Source organism: Triticum urartu, chromosome 5A, assembly GCF_056163025.1.
Source record: "Triticum urartu cultivar PI428250 chromosome 5A, HENAU_Tu73, whole genome shotgun sequence".
Classification (NCBI taxonomy): Eukaryota; Viridiplantae; Streptophyta; class Magnoliopsida; order Poales; family Poaceae; genus Triticum; species Triticum urartu.
Window position 1 is genome coordinate 469561161 of NC_141877.1, and position 19637 is coordinate 469580797.

At 52.2% G+C, this 19637-nt stretch overlaps 1 pseudogene; it reads left to right on the top strand.

Annotated features, from left to right (window-relative positions):
• The first annotated feature begins 4804 nt into the window (after positions 1–4804).
• Positions 4805–7309, top strand: LOC147972018 (uncharacterized; annotated as a pseudogene).
• Positions 7310–19637: the final 12328 nt, after the last annotated feature.

The window sequence follows — 19637 nt, forward strand, 5'->3', positions numbered from 1 at the left end:
TGTCCGGCTAAGAATTTAAACAACTAATTAAATCCGTCGTACATGTGCGTTGTGCTCATGCCCAGCTGCTTTCTGAGCACCACATTCAGTACTACTAGCATCGTCGTTTGCTGATTGCTGGAGTAATTAATTAGGAGGAGTAGTACTGGTTGGCAGTGTCGCTCTAGCTAGCTAGGAATAATGTAATCAAATAGTACTGACAAGATTAGGGAGCAAGCATGTGTACCGACGACATGATTATACCTTGACATGCACAGATCGGCATGAATTTGTTGATCAATGGACCGGTGACATCGATAGGATCCGAGTCAACTCGCATTTGTATATGCTAGATGAGAACGAGATCCCACGAATGCTCGAAAGATCAGAGCATCTACAACAAAGGATAGATTAGCAAAGCAGTCACTCCCAACTGCAGATGAAACCGATACCGGGAACCTCAAACCCGTCTCATACATCTGGGCGGTCCGTTCGGTCACTAACCGGTCACGTTTTTTTGATCCAGACGGACACCTCAAACGGGCCTCAAACGCCCGGGCTGACCGATACCCCTCATATCCAGTCCAAATATGGGGTGGATACGGGGTGCCCGGGCACGCCCGTCACGTTGGACTCGGACCCATACTGGCCCACCCGACCCCACTTGTATTCATAACCATCCGCTCGCCGGAGCAAATCCTAGCCACCTCACCCCACTCCCTTCCGTCACCCAAGCTCACTTCCGGTGGTTTCCGGTCTTTCTCTACCATGACAGGCAGCGGATCGGATTCTGACCAGTCCGGATCCGAAGAATGGGGTGTCACCCCGTGCGGGATGGAGGAGGCAATGGCAGTTTGCCGCACCCGGAGGACAACGCCCGGCCGACGGACGGGTCCGTCCGCCGCGACGCCATAGCGTCGGTCATCGGGCGCTCGGGTCCTCTGGTGCTGGATCCTCGCGGTCCCGACAGCCGGAACACCTCTCCTTCCCCATCACCGGCCGGGCAGACTATGAGTCCCACCGGGAACGGGCGGCCTGCCGTGGGAAGGAGAGGATAAGGGCTGCCGAAGCCCGTGTTGCGGCGAAAATGGCAGCAGCGGAGGCGGCTGATGTGGCGACGCGGGTAGCTACAGAGGAGGAAGCCATTCACGCCTGCATTGTGAAGAAACGACAGTGGAGGAACACGTGCGCCCTCGCCCGAGTGTAGGCGGTCTGTGCCATGGCCGGACTGCCACCGAAGGAGGAGGAGGACAGCGACGACGAGGACAACTTTGGCGACGAGCAGATCCGACTTGATCTGTACTGCATCTTTGACCGGTACTTCCGCGAGAAGGACGGCAAGGGCGCCGGGAAGGGCAAGGACAACCCTGGATGAACTCCACCATAGCCAAACATGCCAAATTTTGGTAGCCCGATGGCATGTTAGTTAGTAGTGATGGAGTAGCCGGACGATGTGTGTGCATCGATGTAGTTGCATGAGGTTGTATGGATTCGAAATATGGTAATTGAGGTGTTTGGATGTGGATTACATTATTTGAGAGGTGTCCGGTCAGTGTTCACGGACGCACCCGGACCCGTCGGACGTTTGAGGGACCGGATTTGCCAAGCCCGGTTGTAAATGCCATTAGTAGGAGTACAAGTATATGCATGACCATGCAATTTCAATCAACCAGCCCTGGTATGCTTATTGGGTTGAGTCGCTAAGCTGCGTACGTAGTCCTCGGAATATCGGACCTAAATGGACAGTACCACTGCCCTAACTAACTAGGATGCATCCATCCGCCCATGCAGAACGATGGTTACCTTGTACCTAATCTTTGTTAGTTTCTGATGTGATGATTAAGTTATAAATAAACAAAACAAGTTGCAGGCGTGCTCGCTTAATCGACTAGAACTGTGATCGAATCATTGCCGACACAATTTCCACGGACACGATGATTCTAAAGTGAAGGTTTGGTGTCTCGTGTCCCTCTCATCGTCCGTATCCTTGTTTTTCTTCCTTCTTTTGACAATCTTGATGCACGCATCATCAACCCTTTTCATTACGTTCTTCTTTTTTTGCGGGGATTTATTTCATGGGCACAAAGATTAACTTGTCACGGGGAATATACTTGAGGTCGATCGATCGATCGGTCACGGGTGAGCACAGTTAATGACTTAATGGGATGGAATTGAATGGGGATCCGATCGATCGATCGAGTAATCAGGCCAGGCCAGTGGTGTTTGCGTTGCATGGAGCGCATTTCCGGGAGGGTCCATGCCATGGTGGCAGCGCTTGTCTCTTCCTCGGAACAGGAAACACCACCGTACCGCTACCAGCAAGAACGATAAGTGTGCCCTTGATGCATGCATGTGGCAGTCCTACGATAAATCATTGCCGAGTACTTTGGTCGTCATTTGGCGGCCTTGTGTAGTGTCACCACCTCCACCTAAACGAAAACTGACAATTCGTGTTAGGTTTCAACGTCTGGTGTGTTTGTGTATGATCAACTGACTGTTGTGTTTGATGGATTTTCCGAACCTTTTGAAGGGCGGAGCTCTGTCGTTGTAGTACAGGTCGTCGGGAAGGAGGCGGCGACGACGCTCGATCCCGTCACGGCGCACGCGGCCGCTCGCCGGCACCGGCGGGATCGGGACCCGGTCGGCGCTGAGGTGCCAGCCGTTGGGGAGGTGGACGTCGCTCCACGGGACCGGCGTCCTCGTATCCCAGTATCGCCGGCACACGTCCACCGCGAGGTACTGCCGGTCGCGCTCGCCGGCGGGTCTAGGGTTGATGGTGAAGGGGGCCGGCGCGGGGGCTCGACGGGAGGAGCGCGGCGGAGACGCTGGCTCCTTCTTCTTCACGAAGCCGCGGCGGCGCCCTGAGGAGGAGCCGGCCTCACGGGCGTGCTTCCCCTTGCGGTTCCAGAACCCCATGGTGAGGTGGCCGGCCGGCGAGCTCGAGGACAATGGAGGGCTAGGGTTCGGCGCTGTCGGGTTTCGAAAAGGCCACGGGATGGCGTGGGGCAGTGTGGACGACGACCGGTCCATGCTTCCCACTTAAAGAAGGACGACGACCTTTCGATGTGCGGATGACAGGTGGGACCGCGCGCTCGTGCGCATTGATGTGGATGGGTGGAAGGTAGGTGGCCGCCTGCCACGTGGCCCCGACGCGGACGAGGCGCGCGTCCGTTTGATGTCCGCCGCGGCCCAAACCCAGCGTAAGTTTGTGCTCGAAATGGGTCGGTCCGGACACAAAACGGATAAGATGGATTCGGGCCGTCACGCGCTGAACCGTCTTGTTTGTTCTTTTTATCCCAAACAAACAGGGCCAGACAGGATGGGGGCGCGCGGTGGAGATGGCCTAAAGGCGCGGCGGGTTCGGTTGGTGGTCCTATAGGATCGATCGACATGCTCCGAGATGCCGCCGGCCGGCGGCTGCGATGAAACTTCCTCGAGATTTGCCAAATCCGCCATGCTGCAGCAGTGCTGCCGGGATGCATAGACAATGGACCTGATACTGATAGCAAGCAGATCCTGTGCGTAGCAGTCGGGCACAGTGTTGCTAGATGGGCCCCTGCCTTGGATCCGGCACCGACACGCGACACACGGCCGCACGCACAGGCGGCGCGGCGCTGGGGCGGGGGCGAGCCAGGTCGCATGCACGCAGGGCTGACTCGTCCGTCCACCTGGTGTCCCGAGCCACACGTGTTGTACGAACTCGTCCATCGCACCCGACTCCCGGCTGCACAACGTGGCCGATCCATGCATCTTGATTGGCGGATATCCCGTCCTCATCACACGTCCAAGTCGTCCCAGCGTAGTAGAACATCATTGAGCATGATCACAGATACTAACTGATGATGAACTGTGCACATCAACGACCCATCATATGGACTACTGTAGTCCCGGTAGGTGGGTGGCGGATGGCTGGCTGGTCCCGCGCGCAGGTCCGACATGGACGGCTGCCACGCGACCACGCACCGGCCGGCGTTCCACGTAGGACGTTGTACATGCCCACGCTAGCTCGCCGTATGTGCATGCACGCGCGCGCGCCGCGAGTCTGACCGACGCGCAGATTGCAGCGGCGCCGCGGGACCGGCCGGCTCTTCCGATCCGCTTCGCGCCACGCTCTGCCGCATGCGTCGGCACCCGGGAGTCCGTGTCCCGTTCCCGATCTCCGTGGCCGCACCCACGCACGCACGCACTTGTTTATTCGCGGCAGCCACATTGCGTACGCTGTAGATGCTCGCTTTCTTTGGGTTCTTTCGCCGTGGTTCCTTTGTTTACATGCTCTACTGAATGTATCACCCGAGGCCGGCGCCGGCGGCATAAAATAAGCCAGTTCGCGGATTCGGTGCTTGGCCTCCACAGTTCCCGATCCCATCGGATCTTTCTTGGCCCATCATCTTTCGGGTACTCGCATGCCGTGCTTGTGCTTGTTCGCGTTCCCCGTAGACGCCCGGGCGCGAACCGAGCACAATCGAGCAGGCAGGCAGGCAGGCAGGGGCACCCGTCGTCGCCCTACTCCTGCCCGATCCGAATCGGAATTTACACGGCGTGGCCCATGCGGGTAGGCCTGTGGTCACATCGGGATCTAGACAGTGACGCGTCGTCCATCCCGGTTCGCCGCAAGCTAAATGCCAGGAACCATCACGCCGCCTTTGGCATGAAGCACGAAACGGGTACCATGACAAGGACGGCGGAGGCGTGTCCCCGCTCCCCTCTGACGATTCTCCGCTCTCCCCTTTCCCCTCCCCGCTCCCGCCGGCGGCCACTCCGGCCCCGGCGTCCACCCCTCGCGCCGGCAACCGCTCCGGTTCCCGGTGCCCAGCCTCTTCCTGCCATGGCTTCCGGCTCCCGCAGCCCGGGCAGCCATGGCTCGGTCTCCTCCCGCCTGCAGCCGGTGGTGTCCGGCCTCGGTCTCTCCGAGTCACCGGGATCTGCGGGTTCTTCCTCTGCGGGCACGCCTCCCCACGCCGACCGGGCGGTCGCAGATCCGGCCGCGGGCGCTGCCGTGGCGGATCCTTGGAGACGGTCGGGCCCTTCCCGCAAGGCGCTCTGGCGCCGCCGGAAGTGGGAGCTCCGGCAAAGGCAGCTCGCGGCGGAGACTCGCCCGAGGTTGCGCTCACCGGCATCTTCTCAGGAGCGGCGCGAAGTCCCGCCGGATCTTTTCGGTCTTTGCTTCAAGTGTTTCAGGGAAGGACACCGCAGGGCAGATTGCACCTTTCTGCCGCTCTGCTTTCGTTGTGGTCTGGAGGGGCACATCTCGTCTGATTGTTCGCGTCCCCGGAGCCCAAGGCCGGAGGAGGAACTCCGGCGGGAGGCCATGGCCAAGGTAGCACAGACTGGTCTGCAGCAGCTGTCAGCAGGGACCGCGCGCAGGCTGTCGCCGGGGACTCGGCAGGTCGCTCCTCAGGGGAGGCCCTCGTTAGTCCCGGTCGACATCGTACCTGTGGGGGCCTGGCTGGCGTTGCCTGCGACGGCCGCGTTGCCGGCGGCCATGGAAGGCGTCTGTGTCATCTCACGGACGCAGGAGATGGATGATATGGAGCAACGTCTTAGGACAGCAGTGGTGGCCTACATAGGTGGTTCCAGGCCGGCAGTGTCGATAGTCGAGGCGGCCGAGGCCATTGCAGCTCAGTTGCATATCCCAAGACACAAGTTTTCAGTGCACAAGTTTTTCCCGGAGGATTTCTTAGTGGTGTTCGCCACCCCAGACCTAAGGAACAAGGCCCTGACGGCAGAATTTGTGGAGCACGAGTTCTTCAAGATGTTCTTCAGGCCATGGCTGCGGCAAGCTCAAGCGGTGACTAAGGTGATGCGCTCCCAAGTCGACCTGATGATCGAGGGCGTGCCGTCTCACGTCTGGACGAGGGATACTGCTGCTGAGCTGTTGGGTTCGGGCTGCCTGGTGGAGAGCCTTGCGCCGGAGACAGGGAACCGTGAGGACCTTTCCCTCTTCAAGCTCAGGGCATGGTGTGTTGACCCGGATGAAGTGCCAGTTGCGCGGAGGCTATGGGTGCCGGAACCGGAGATGGAGTACAACCCTGCGGCTCGCCGGCCAACTTCTCGGCAACTGCTGGAGCACAAGACTTTGATACACATTGGCAGAGTCAGAGAGCATGCCGGGCCAGAAGGTTGGCTGCGGCCACCTAGCTCAGATGGAAGCGGGCAAAGTGGCTTGCCAGATGATTCTGGCAGCTACTCGGGAAGTGGTGATTGGCGTGTTCTCCCCTGGACACGTGGTGTTCGTGATGCTAGGGGCGGCGCGCCGGATCGAGATGTCGCCGGAAGGTCGTATCGACTGGCTCTGCTGGGACGTGTGGGGCCGTCCGACTAACGTCTTCCTCCGATGGGCGTGGCGTGTCCTCGAGTTACTATGGCGTCAAGGCTGGTGTTTCCCTCACCGGCGGCGGCTGATCCCCCAGTCCAGACGCCGGTGCGCATCAGGGTGGCTGCGGAGGAGAAGGTGCCGGCCCACCATGGAGGATCCCCGGCCGCTGCGGATCACATGCGCTCGGCCGCTGAGATTCCTGAAGTTGTTGCCGTGCGCCAGGCGTTGGTGGTGCCGGAGACCGCGCGGTCGCCACCTTTTGCGCAAGACCGGTCGCTCACTGGTACGCAAGGACAGTCCCGGAGTGGCATGCAGGAAAAGACTGGGGATTTGGTTGTGGATGGGGTGGAGGATTCTGTGATTGGTGCCTCCGACCAGCTGGAGAGGCCCACAGATGCTGGGCTGGGACAGAGCATGGGGATTGATGTTCCTCGCGAGCAGTGCACGAGTATGGAAGGCGGGCAGGCCAATGCGATTCTGGGACAGAGTCGTGGGATTGCAGAGGATCACATTTTGCTTCCAGGTGTGGAGACTGGGCCAGCCAATGCTGAAGCTCCTGCTCCGGCTGCCGTGGTGGACCCCTTGTCTGGAGATGCGGAGCTGGTGGGGGCGCAGAATGAGGTGGGGACAGGTCAAGTGGCCGGCCCGGTGGGCGAGCCGCACGAGACGGCCCCGGGATGGGCCCCGGTCTACGAGCTGCTGCCCCCCACTACCCTGCATGCAGAGGAGCGCACAATGGGACCTACTGATGGAGCCAACGGGCAAGTGGAGATTGGCGACCGAGGCGCTCGGGACTGCATGATTGAGCCAGCGGATGTGGGTACTACTGCTTGCATGGATGTAGACGTCCACATGCACGTACCAAATGGTGCCTGTGATGTTCCGCTACCACCCAAAGAGCAGATTGCGGTGGCCAATATCAAGGCATTTTGTGCGGGATTAATGAAAAAACTCGCACCTGGACAGAAGAATGATGCGCAAATTCCGTCAATTTGTGGATGGCAATGGGCTTAAGGAGCTATACTTGCATGGACGCGCTTTTACTTGGAGCAATGAAAGGGAAGTCCCTACCCTCACCAAAATAGACAAGGCGCTGGTTTCGGTGGATTGGGAGATTGACTATCCGGACTGCCTGCTCCAAGCGATGTCAACTTCGGCATCGGACCACTGCCCTTTGCATCTTGCCTTGAACGAGAATCTGCACCCGCAATGACGTTTCAGATTCGAGGTGTTCTAGACGAGGCTGGAGGGTTTTGACGATGCGGTCAAGGAGGCTTGGGTGTGTGACCCTCGGATTCATGATCCTTTCAAAAGACTTGATGCACTGCTTAGAAATGCGGCTCGGTATTTAACAGCTTGGGGACAAAGGAAGGTTGGAAACGTCAAGTTGCAGATCGCAATGGCTATCTGGATTATCTTCTAGCTTGACGTGGCTCAGGAACGACGCTTGCTTTCGGCTGGGGAGATTTGGCTGCGCCGAATGCTTAAGCTTGTAGTGCTCGGCCTTGCCTCTCTCGAACACACCATCGCGAGGCAAAGGTCACGAATTCGATGGCTCCAGGAAGGAGATGCTAGTACCAAGCTGTTTCACCTCGTGGCAAATGGTAGAAAAACAAAAAAAAATTATACCGGCGATATTGCACGACGGCAACCTTATCACGGATCAGCACGGCAAGGAGGGAATCTTTTTCCAAACTTACAAAAACTTGCTAGGCTCGGCAAGAGGGCACGAGAACACCATTGATCTAGAGTTTCTAGGGATCCAGCCGGTGGACTTGCTGGATCAGGATGCTTATTTCACGGAGGAGGAGGTTTGGGCCACGATCAAGGACATGCTAGCGGATCGCGCACCGGGCCCGGATGGGTTTATTGGCCTCTTTTTCCAGAAGGCTTGGAGCACCATCAAAGGAGACTTGCTGGCCGCCATACACCATCTCTTTGTTGGTAATGGCCGCGGCTTCGGAAGACTCAACCAAGCCCTGATTACTCTTATCCCTAAGAAGGCCGGTGCACGTCGGGTTGGAGATTTCTGTCCCATCAGTTTGGTTCATAGCTTGCCCAAGATCGGCTCCAAGTTACTCGCAAATCGGTTGCGGCCGCGTATGAATGAGCTCGTTCACGCCAACCAATCGGCATTCATTAAGGGGAGAAATCTACACGACAATTTCTTGCTCGTAAGACAGGTGGCTAGATCCCTACACCGCCGAAGAGCAAAAGGTGTTCTACTCAAGTTGGATATCTCGCGCGCGTTCGACACCTTGTCTTGGCCATTTTTATCCGAGGTTCTTCGTGCCAAGGGATTTTCGGACACTTGGTTGTCCTGGATTGCGATCTTGCTCTCTACGGCCAGCTCACGCGTGGTGGTCAATGGACATGCGGGGCCTAAATTTACTCATGCTCAAGGGCTTCGGCAAGGAGATCCGGCCTCGCCGTTGCTTTTTTTTATTGCCATGGATGTCCTCACATCGCTTGTCACGAGAGCACAGGAGAGTGGAGTCTTGAGCAAGATGCCGGGTTGCACACCCATGCAAAGACTTTCCATATACGCGGATGATGTGGTATTATTTGTTAGACCTACCACTCCGGATCTTACTTTTGTCAAGGAGGCTTTGCACATATTTGGGATTGCTTCGGGCCTGAACATAAACTACTCTAAGTGCACGGCCATCATGATTAGAGACGAGGATGGTGACAAGGAGCTGGTCGCGGGCGCCATGCCCTGGAGCATGGACTCTTTTCCCTGCAAGTACTTGGGACTGCAGCTGTCAATATGGCAATTGACGCGCTCGGAATGGCAACCGATTGTGGATAATGTGCTCAATTTCATGTCAGGTTGGCAAAAAGGGATGATCACTAGGGCAGGGAGGTTAGTGCTGGTGCATGATGTAGTGATGGCGCGCCCCACTCACCATCTCATCATAGCGGATGCTCCTAAATGGGCAATTGAACAAGTCAATAAACGGTGTAGATCTTTCTTTTGGGAAGGATCGGAAGCGATTCATGGAGGAAAATGCCTTGTGGCTTGGCAAAGAGTTTGCAGGCCTAAAGACCTCGGTGGCCTGGGGGCTGCTTGATTTATACCGTCAAGGCCTGGCTTTACGGTTGCGTTGGGAGTGGCTCAAACGTACTGACTCTAACCGACCATGGCATGGGCTACCGATGGTGAGCGATCCTCAGGTGCAGAGGGTTTTTGATAGCTTAGTGCATTGGAAACTTGGTGATGGCAACAAGGCGTTGTTTTGGAAGGATAGATGGATGGATGGTGGATCTGCCAAGGAGATTGCCCCGGGTTTATGGAGCAAGGTTCGAACTCAGACGGTGAACAAGCGGACAGTGTATGACAGACTGACGAACCACCGTTGGACCGCGGACATCTCAGGAGATCTTACCACCGATGATCTAGTTCAGTTAATCAAGCTCTGGGAGATTGCTATTGCAACACATCTTGACCCTACTCAAAGAGACGAGGCGATATGGCCCTGGAACTCCAAGCAAGTTTACACCTCGGCCTCAGCTTATCAAATGCTATTCAAAGGTGCAATCAGTGTGGCCTACGCGCGATGGATCTAGAAATGCTGGGCACCCCTCACCTACAAAATCTTCCCGTGGCTTGCAGTACAACATAGAATCTGGACTTCGGACCGGAGGCTTCGGCACGGGTTACAGGATGACCCCTCCTCCTGTTATCTATGTGATCAGGAGGAAGACAATGTGGAACATCTACTCATCCAATGCGTTTACTCAAGACAGGTATGGCACACGGCCTTGTCCAGCGTAAGGATTGCGCCAACACTAGCACCGGTGGCGAATGATAACTTGGAATTGTGGTGGGGTAGCACCCGTAAGCTGATTCGCAAGGAGAACCGTAGAGCTTTCGATAGCCTGGTGATTTTGGTGTGTTGGCACCTATGGAAGCAACAAAATGCTCGAGTCTTCCATCCGGAGACTCCGTCTATCTCCGCCTCTGTATTAGTGTCTAGGATTCTTGATGAGCTGCGCATGTGGGCGACAGCGGGAGGGTGGGGAGTTGAAAACATTGTGTGAGGAGTTAACATAGTGTGTGGAGTTGGAGTTGGCCATGGCCTCAGTCGGCTTGTGACTGGTGCCTATGCTTGTAACTCTCTTGTACATTTCTTTCACTCTTCTATAAAGCTAAGGTACGCAATTTGCGTACTCTCGAAAAAAAGACAAGGACGGCGGAACCAAAGAACGCTGGGGTTCATGCCGGAGGTAGCGAGTCACGGGACGAGCCTGCGTGTCCGCACCAGACGTGTCGCGCAATCTTGGTTGGATTGGCTGCATCTGGATCGGTACATTAGTAGTACAAAAACGCGCCGCCGGGTGAACCGGATTTGATGGCCAGCGAGTGAAGGATCCATCATCAACTAGGCACTGGTCAGGGGCGCAGGGCTCACTCGACGCAACGCCAGCCAGCGTGTTTGCTTGCGTTCCACAGAAAGGCGCAGCCCGGCTTCTTCCATCCCCCTCTCGCACTCAGGCCAACTTCACCGTACGACCCCAAACAAACGTCGGGTTTGGCCGGATTTCGTCCGTTTGGGGCGGCAATGGATTCGTCCATGTCCACTTTTGTTCGTTGGGTCGTGGGTGTGTTCAACACGCGGCCGCATCCCAAATCATGTCCGGGGTGGACATGATTAAAAAAAGAAAAACTAAAATAAAATATCAAAAAAGTAAATAAAAGCAAATATAAAACATAAAACATAAATTAACCATCATGGCCACAAAACGGCCCAGTTCCACGGTTCACATTGCCATAATTAACATAAAAAAACACCGTCCATGCACTCCTGCCATGCCCGTCGATGCCGTGGCCGTCTTCACTGGCCGCCGGTGTCATCGTCGTCGCTGACAAGGTCGACGTAGTCCGGCGGTGTCCAGAGGTGTGACGGCGGTCCGTGGTACACGGGAGCGGGCTGGAAGGCGGGAGGTGCCTGCACCACCTCCTCCCATGGCGACGCCTCCCGCTCCGGTGACCGCGGCGGCATGGGGCACCAGTTCACGCCCCCACGGTGCCGGCCATCTCCGGAGCCGTGCACGACTAGATCCAATGCTGGCCCACCAGGCCCGGGTGGAACGCGGCCACCGGCTCCTCCTCCGCCCTCATTATCTCCAGCTCGGGGATGGCGACGTCGCCGGCCGCAGAGAGGGCCATCGTCTCCTTGAGACCCAGCCATTGGCGCTCATCGTGCGTGTTCATGGAGTCCTCCACGACACGTTGCATGAGCAAGGCCTCCTCCTTTGTTGTCATGCGAGGAGGTGGAGGTGGCGACAGAGACCGTGAAGGCGACGGCGTGGGCGTGAGGCCGCGCACCCGCGTACGCCCGCGCACCTCTCGACGTGGCCGTCACGGCCCCGACGACGTGCTGGCGAAGAAAGAGGCGCACCGCACGCCATGCTCGTCTCTTAGCCACGTGTCCCAGACCACGGAGTCAGGGGCGTACCTATCGTCGTAGTACAGGTCGTTCGGCAGCAGGCGGCGGCGGCGGCGCTCGATCTCCTCGCGGCGCGCACGGCCGCTCGTCGGGACCGGCGGGATCGGGACCCGATCGGCGGAAAGATGTCAGTTATTGGGAAGGTGGGCGTCGCCCCACGGGACCGGCGTCCTCGTCTCCCAATAACGCCGGCATACATCCGTGCTGATGTACTGCCAGTCGCGCTTGCCGCCGGCCCTAGGGCCGATGGTGAATGGGGCAGGCGCGGGGCCTCGACGCGGTGGTGATGTGGCCTCCTCTTTCACGGAGCCGCGGCGGCGGCCCGAGGACGGGCCAGCCTCGCAGTCATGCTTCCCCTTGCGGCTGTGGTTCCAGAACCCCATGGCTGCGAGGCGGCCGGCCGACAAGTTCGACGACGGGGAGAGGCTAGGGTTTGGGCGTGTCGGGTTTCGAGGAGGCAGCGGGCTGGAGTGGATAGTGTGGATGACGACCGGTCCACGGCTTCCCCATTTAAGAAGGACGACGACCGTTCGCCTGGGCGGATGACAGGTGGGGCCGGCCATGCGTGCGCATTGTGTTGGGAAACGTAGTAATTTCAAAAAAATTCCTTCGCACACGCAAGATCATGGTGATGCATAGCAACGAGAGGGAAGAGTGTCGTCCACGTACCCTCGTAGACCGTAAGCGGAAGCGTTATGACAACGCGGTTGATGTAGTCGTACGTCTTCACGATTGACCAATCCTAGTACCGAACGTATGGCACCTCCGCGATCTGCACACGTTCAGCTCGGTGACGTCCCACGAACTCACGATCCAGTAGAGCTTCAAGGGAGAGTTTCGTCGGCACGACGGCGTGATGACGATGATGATGATGCTACCGGAACAGGGCTTCGCCTAAGCACCGCTACGATATAACCGATGTGGATTATGATGAAGGGGGGCACCGCACACGGCTAAAAGATCAATGATCAACTTGTGTGTCCATGGGGTGCCCCCCTCCCCTGTATATAAAGGAGTGGAGGAGGGGAAGGGCCGGCCCTCTCTATGGTGCGCCCTAGGGGAGTCCTACTCCTTCCGGGAGTAGGATTCCCCCCTTCCAAGTAGGAGTAGGAGAGGAAGGAAGGAGGAGAGAGGGAGGAAGGAAAGGGGGGCCGGCCCCCCTCCCAATTCGGATTGGGCTTGGGGGGCACGCCTCCCTCTTTTCCCTTCCCTCTCCTCTATTCCACTAAGGCCCAATAAGGCCCATATACTCCCCGGGGGGTTCCGGTAACCTCCCGGTGCTCCGGAAAAATGCCCGAACCACTCGAAACCATTCTGATGTCCAAACATAGGCTTCCAATATATCGATCTTTACGTCTCGACCATTCTGAGACTCCTCATCATGTCCGTGATCAAATCCGAGACTTTGAACTACCTTCGGTACATCAAAACACAAAAACTCATAATACCGATCGTCACCGAACGTTAAGCGTGCGTACCCTACGGGTTCGAGAACTATGTAGACATGACTGAGACTCACTTCCGGTCAATAACCAATAGAGAAACCTGGATGCTCTTATTGGTTCCTACATTTTCTACGAAGATATTTATCGGTCAAACCGCATAACGGTATACATTGTTCCCTTTGTCACCGATATGTTACTTGCCCGAGATTGGATCGTCGGTATCTCAATACCTAGTTCAATCTCGTTGCCGGCAAGTCTCTTTACTCGTTCCGTAATGCTACATCCCGTCACTAACTCATTAGCTACATTGCTTGAAAGGCTTATAGTGATGTACATTACCAAGAGGGCCCAGAGATACCTCTCCGACAATCAGAGTAACAAATCCTAATCTCGATCTATGCCAACTCAACAAGTACCATCGGATACACCTGTAGAGCACCTTTATAATCACCCAGTTACGTTGTGACATTTGGTAGCACACAAAGTGTTCCTCCGGTATTCGGGAGTTGCATGATCTCATAGTCATAGGAACATGTATAGTTATGGAGAAAGCAATAGCAACAAACTAAACGATCATCGTGCTAAGCTAACGGATGGGTCAAGTCAATCACATCATTCTCTAATGATATGATCTCGTTAATCAAATGACAACTCATGTCTATGGTTAGGAAACATAACCATCATTGATTCAACGAGCTAGTCAAGTAGAGGCAAACAAGTGACACTCTGTTTGTCTATGTATTCACACATGTACTAAGTTTCCGGTTAATACAATTCTAGCATGAATAATAAAAATTTATCATGATATAAGGAAATATAAATAACAACTTTATTATTGCCTCTAGGGCATATTTCCTTCAGTCTCCCACTTGCACTAGAGTCAATAATCTAGATTACATTGTAATGATTCCAACACCCATGGAGTCTTGATGCTGATCATGTTTTGCTCGTGAGAGAGGCTTAGTAAACGGGTCTGCAACATTCAGATCCGTATGTATCTTGCAAATCTCTATGTCTCCCTCCTTGACTTGATCACGGATGGAATTGAAGCGCCTCTTGATGTGCTTGGTTCTCTTGTGAAATCTGGATTCCTTTGCCAAGGCAATTGCTCCAGTATTGTCACAAAAGATTTTCATTGGACCCGATGCACTAGGTATGACACCTAGATCGGATATGAACTCCTTCATCCAGACTCCTTCATTTGCTGCTTCCGAAGCATCTATGTATTCCGCTTCACACGTAGATCCCTCCACGATGCTCTGCTTGGAACTGCACCAACTGACACCTCCACCATTTAATAAAAACACATATCCGGTTTGTGACTTAGAGTCATCCGGATCAGTGTCAAAGCTTGCATCGACGTAACCGTTTACGATGAGCTCTTTGTCACCTCCATATACGAGAAACATATCCTTAGTCCTTTTCAGGCATTTCAGGATGTTCTTGACCGCTGTCCAGTGATCCACTCCTGGATTACTTTAGTACCTCCCTGCTAAACTTATAGCAAGACACACATCTGGTCTGGTACATAGCATTGCATACATGATAGAGCCTATGGCCGAAGCATAGGGAACACCTTTCATTTTCTCTCTATCTTCTGCTGTGGTCGGGCATTGAGTCTGACTGAACTTCACACCTTGTAACACAGGTAAGAACCCTTTCTTTGCCTGATCCATTTTGAACTTCTTCAAAACTTTATCAATGTATGTGCTTTGTGAAAGTCCAATCAAGCGTCTTGATCTATCTCTATAGATCTTGATGCCCAATATATAAGCAGCTTCACCGAGGTCTTTCATTGAAAAATTCTTATTCAAGTATTCTTTTATGCTATTCAGAAATTCAGTATCATTTCTGATCAACAATATGTCATCTACATATAATATTAGAAATGCTACGGAGCTCCCACTCACTTTCTTGTAAATACAGGCTTCTCCAAAAGTTTGTATAAAACCATCACTACAAAAAAATACACTTCCGTGATGATACATGTTTGTCACAGTAGGTCATGTTTTCTGTCATGCATGTACATCCATGACAAATTTATGACAGAATCAAGATAGTCATACCTGTGCTGTCGTAGAAGTGTTCCATGACATTACCAAAATTATCATCACGGAAGTGTCCACTTCCATGACGATAAATTGCGCGTAACAGAAGTGCTTTCATCAAGGGTGATCGACACGTGGCATCCACCGTAACGGAACGCCGTTAAGCTATCGGGTCCGGTTTTGGATCCGATAACCCGTTAACAGCCCCGACCAATGGGGATTTTCCACGTGTAAAATCATCATTGGCTGGAGGAAACACGTGTCGGCTCACCGTTGGGACAGATGTCATCCACTCATTGGACCCAGAGCGCCTATGATACGTTGACACGTGGCATGGCCCAACAGAGGCCCATTCCTGTGAAAAGGACGGCCCGTTTGACTTGGTCAAAAGGTGGCGGGCCGGCCCACGGCAAGCCTGTTAATGGCATGTTCGCATATAGCCCATTTACAGCCCGCTAAACCAGGGCCCATTTACGGCCTATCCGAATTAGGCCCAGTAGCATCATCTGGGCCGTCCAATATAATTCCAGCCCGTTTTAACTTCCGGCCCATGTATGGCCCATGACGTCTTTTGGCCCATATGAGGCCCTTAGTAACCCTCGACCCATTAATGGCTCGTGGTAAAACTGGCCCGTAATGAACAGTGTATCACTTTATACCCATTAACGGCCCATTATTTAGTTGGGCCGTTTCCAGCCCATGTTATCTTTCGGCCTTCTCAGGGCCCATTTATTCTTGGGCTCATTTCCAGCATTCGTTTACTTTCGTCCCGTTAATGTCATTTTCTGTTTGTGGGCCAAATACAACCCGTGATTACAGTCGGCCCATTTGTGGCCCGTTAATACATTGGGCCGTTTTCATAGCATCATCAAATACGGCCTATTAACGACGGCCCGTTGTGGTCGGCCCATGAATGGACGATTTCAACTCTAGCCCATTTACGGCCATAATGTGGTCTATTGTTGGCCCATGTTTGGCCAACCGATCATACGGCCCGTAGAAGGCCCATTGATGATACGCCCCATAGAAGGCCCATTGTTTCTACGACCCTTAGAAGGCCCATTGTTTCTACGGCCTGTAGGAGGCCCATGTTAACTACAGTAAATATGTAGCCCATTGTTATTGTGGCCTACTTTTAAAAAATAGGTTATTGCGGCCACTAGCAAACCGCGGAAAAAGAACTGCACTAACTACAAGAAAACAAATAAACAAGACAACAGAAATAAATAAGCAAGCAACTTACGCTAGGCTATCATGGCTATTACACATATTACATCCACTGGGCATCAAAGTTCGCCACAAGTGCAAATATAGGGAACAAAGCAGCATATAAACGCCGCAGCAAAACAAGTCCAGAACTGAAACCACTTCAGAAGAGCTCAAGAAACAATATCCTTGGTACCCGTAATGCTGGCAAGATGCTTAGAAAGCTTATTAACTTTCTCTTGTTTGGCGTTTAAATCCTCCAGCACTTGTTGTTGCACCAGAAAGTATGCATCTGAATTCTGCAGGGACTTCCTCAGTCCTTCGGCTTCCTGTCGCATAACATCTGATCGATGTCTTTCAACTTGAAGTTGAGACTCAATAAGCCGAACTGATTCAGGCAGCGAGTTCGAAGAGCTGGTGCCAGCAGTAGTAGCCAGTAACTCGAACACTACATCAAGACAGGACTTTGGGGTTGTCTCAGTGTCTTCAATATAGTTTTATCAACTTTCTTGGAGAACAACAGGGATGTCTAACTATCTTGAGCCTGATTTGCATTACTTCCTTTACCATTGCATAACGGGGTACTCTTCTCCAATATTTTATCCGCGTTCTAAAGGAGAAACAAACAAACACATCACAGGTTTACAATGTAGTATATGAAACTCATTTTGGTAAACCAGTTCAGTAGTAAGGTGGACATGATAACATCATGAAACAAACATACTATGTAGTATGGTCACTGTATGGTCTATATCATTCTAGTTTATGTTGCCAAATCAAGATAGATACAGTTCGAATCATATCTATTTAAGACAAAGCAGCATAGACAGAATAAAGTGTGGGAAACTACACAACAATAACAACACTTGTAATGTGCATGGCATGAGAACATAACTGTTTATTCAATTGAAACTGAAATCAACATAGAGCAACTTACAACTGCAAACACGTTAAAGAAACATGTTTAAAACATACCTGTTGCGCCGTTGGAGTTTCAATTGCATCCTTCAAATTTGAAATTAGTTGGTATGAGTAAATATTGTGATGCAAGAGCAAAGTTGTATGAACCATAGCTACGGAACCTGCCTGAGAACAATTCTTCTTCTGCTTTAAGCGTTGACTTGGGGTTCGGAGTGGTGGTCCTCGTGCTTTGGGCACTGCCTTACTAACTGCTCGTGTTTGGGTGCTCTGTGGTGGAGACGGTGCTGTGTCAACGGGAACTGGGTTACTATCTGCTGGGGTTGGGGTTAGAAGGGGTGTAGCTGGTTCTCTGTCCAACTGGGTAGGGGTACAATCTGCGTGAGTCTGGGTTATGTGTGGTGGGGCTGGTTCTTGGGCAAATACAACCGTGGTTCTATCTCCATCGACAGGTAGCACGATCTTTTCTGAAGACCGTGCTTTTACTCCCACAGATACTGCCATCAACCCCCAATTGAAATGGCTGATAAACAAGAAAAGTAATTGAATATACAGGCATTGTAAGATAGACAGGTGCAATGGATAGTAGGGAAGAAAACATGGCATTAAATAATTCACATTTATGTTGTCTAACCAAACACAATAGCAGGACATAATTTCAAATATATGATGGCTAATTAAACAGGATAGCATGACACAATTTCACATGTATGATGGCTAACTAAACATGATAGAATGACATACTTCAAAATATGATGACTATGTAAACATGATGACATGATATAACTATACGATGTGTCCATTAAAGTGGTTGGCATGCCATAAATCACAAATATGCCGTCGATGGAAACATGATGGCATGATATAATTCATGGATAGAATGACATAATTCAAAATATGATGACTATGTGAACATGATGAGATGGTATAACTATATTATGCCTTTAGAAAATGGGTTGGCATGCCATAATTCAGATACATGCTGTCTATGTAAACATCATGGCATGATACAATTCAAATTTATGATTTATATACTAAGGAAGTGAGCAGAGGGCAATCGCATATATGATGTGTCAACTAAGGAGATGGCATTCAATATCGTGTATATGATGTAAAAACTAAGCATTGCAATACAACATATGCATGATATGAGTAATATAACCCTGCCAAGTTTGAGGATACACCTCAGGGGGATAATATGACTGGTCATCTGCCTCTGAATCCTCCTCTGAAGAGCTATCTGTAACCAACAACATATCTGCTTCACCAGGTAGCATTGTCTGCTCTGAAGACCTTGTTTTCACTCCAGATTTCTCCATCACCAATTCAAATGGCTGATGCACAGGAAGAGTAGTTGAATATACAAACATTGTCAACAAAAGCAATGAGAAATACAAAAAAGGACGACATGATAATTCACATATATGATGCTTGGCTAAACAGCATGGCATTGCATAATTCACATATATAATGCCTTGCAACAAGATAGCATTGCATAATTCACATATATAATGTCTTGCAAAAAGATGGCATTGCATAATTCATATATATGGTAATTAGACACTAAACAGGTGGCATTCGCACAAATCATGTCTAAACTAAGCAAATGACATAGCAATGCAAGATACCATACACACGATATGAGCAACATAACCCTGCAAAGTTAGAGCATGCACCTCGGGGGGGGGAGGGATAGGACTGGTCATCTATCTCTGAATCCTCCTCTGAGGAGCTATCTGTAACCAGCAAGACATGCGCTTCATCAGATAGCATTGTCTGCTCTGAAGACCTTGTTTCCACTCCAGATTTTTCCATGACCTTGCCGAATGGCTGATGCACAGGAAGAGTAATTGAATGTACTAAAATTGTTGACAAATTTAACACGTAATAAAAAAATGATGTCATGATATAATTCACATATAAGATGACTGGCTAACCAGGGTGGCATTGCAAAATTCACATATATGATGCATGGCTAAACAAGATGGCATTGCATGATTCACATATACGATAAAGAAACTAAACAGATGCCATTGACACAAAGCATGTCTAAACTAAGTAGATGACATCTTTGATGTATACAGTAAGCAATGCAAGGCACCATATGCATGATATTACCAACATCAGCATGCCAAGTTCGAGCGAAGACCTCATGGGGTAAATAGGAGTGGTTTTCTGCTTCTGAATCCCCCTCAGAACAGTTATCTTCCTCTTGACTACGATCTGAAATGGGTGGAGGGGGGGGGGGTCTTTCAGTTCAGAGGTATCACGG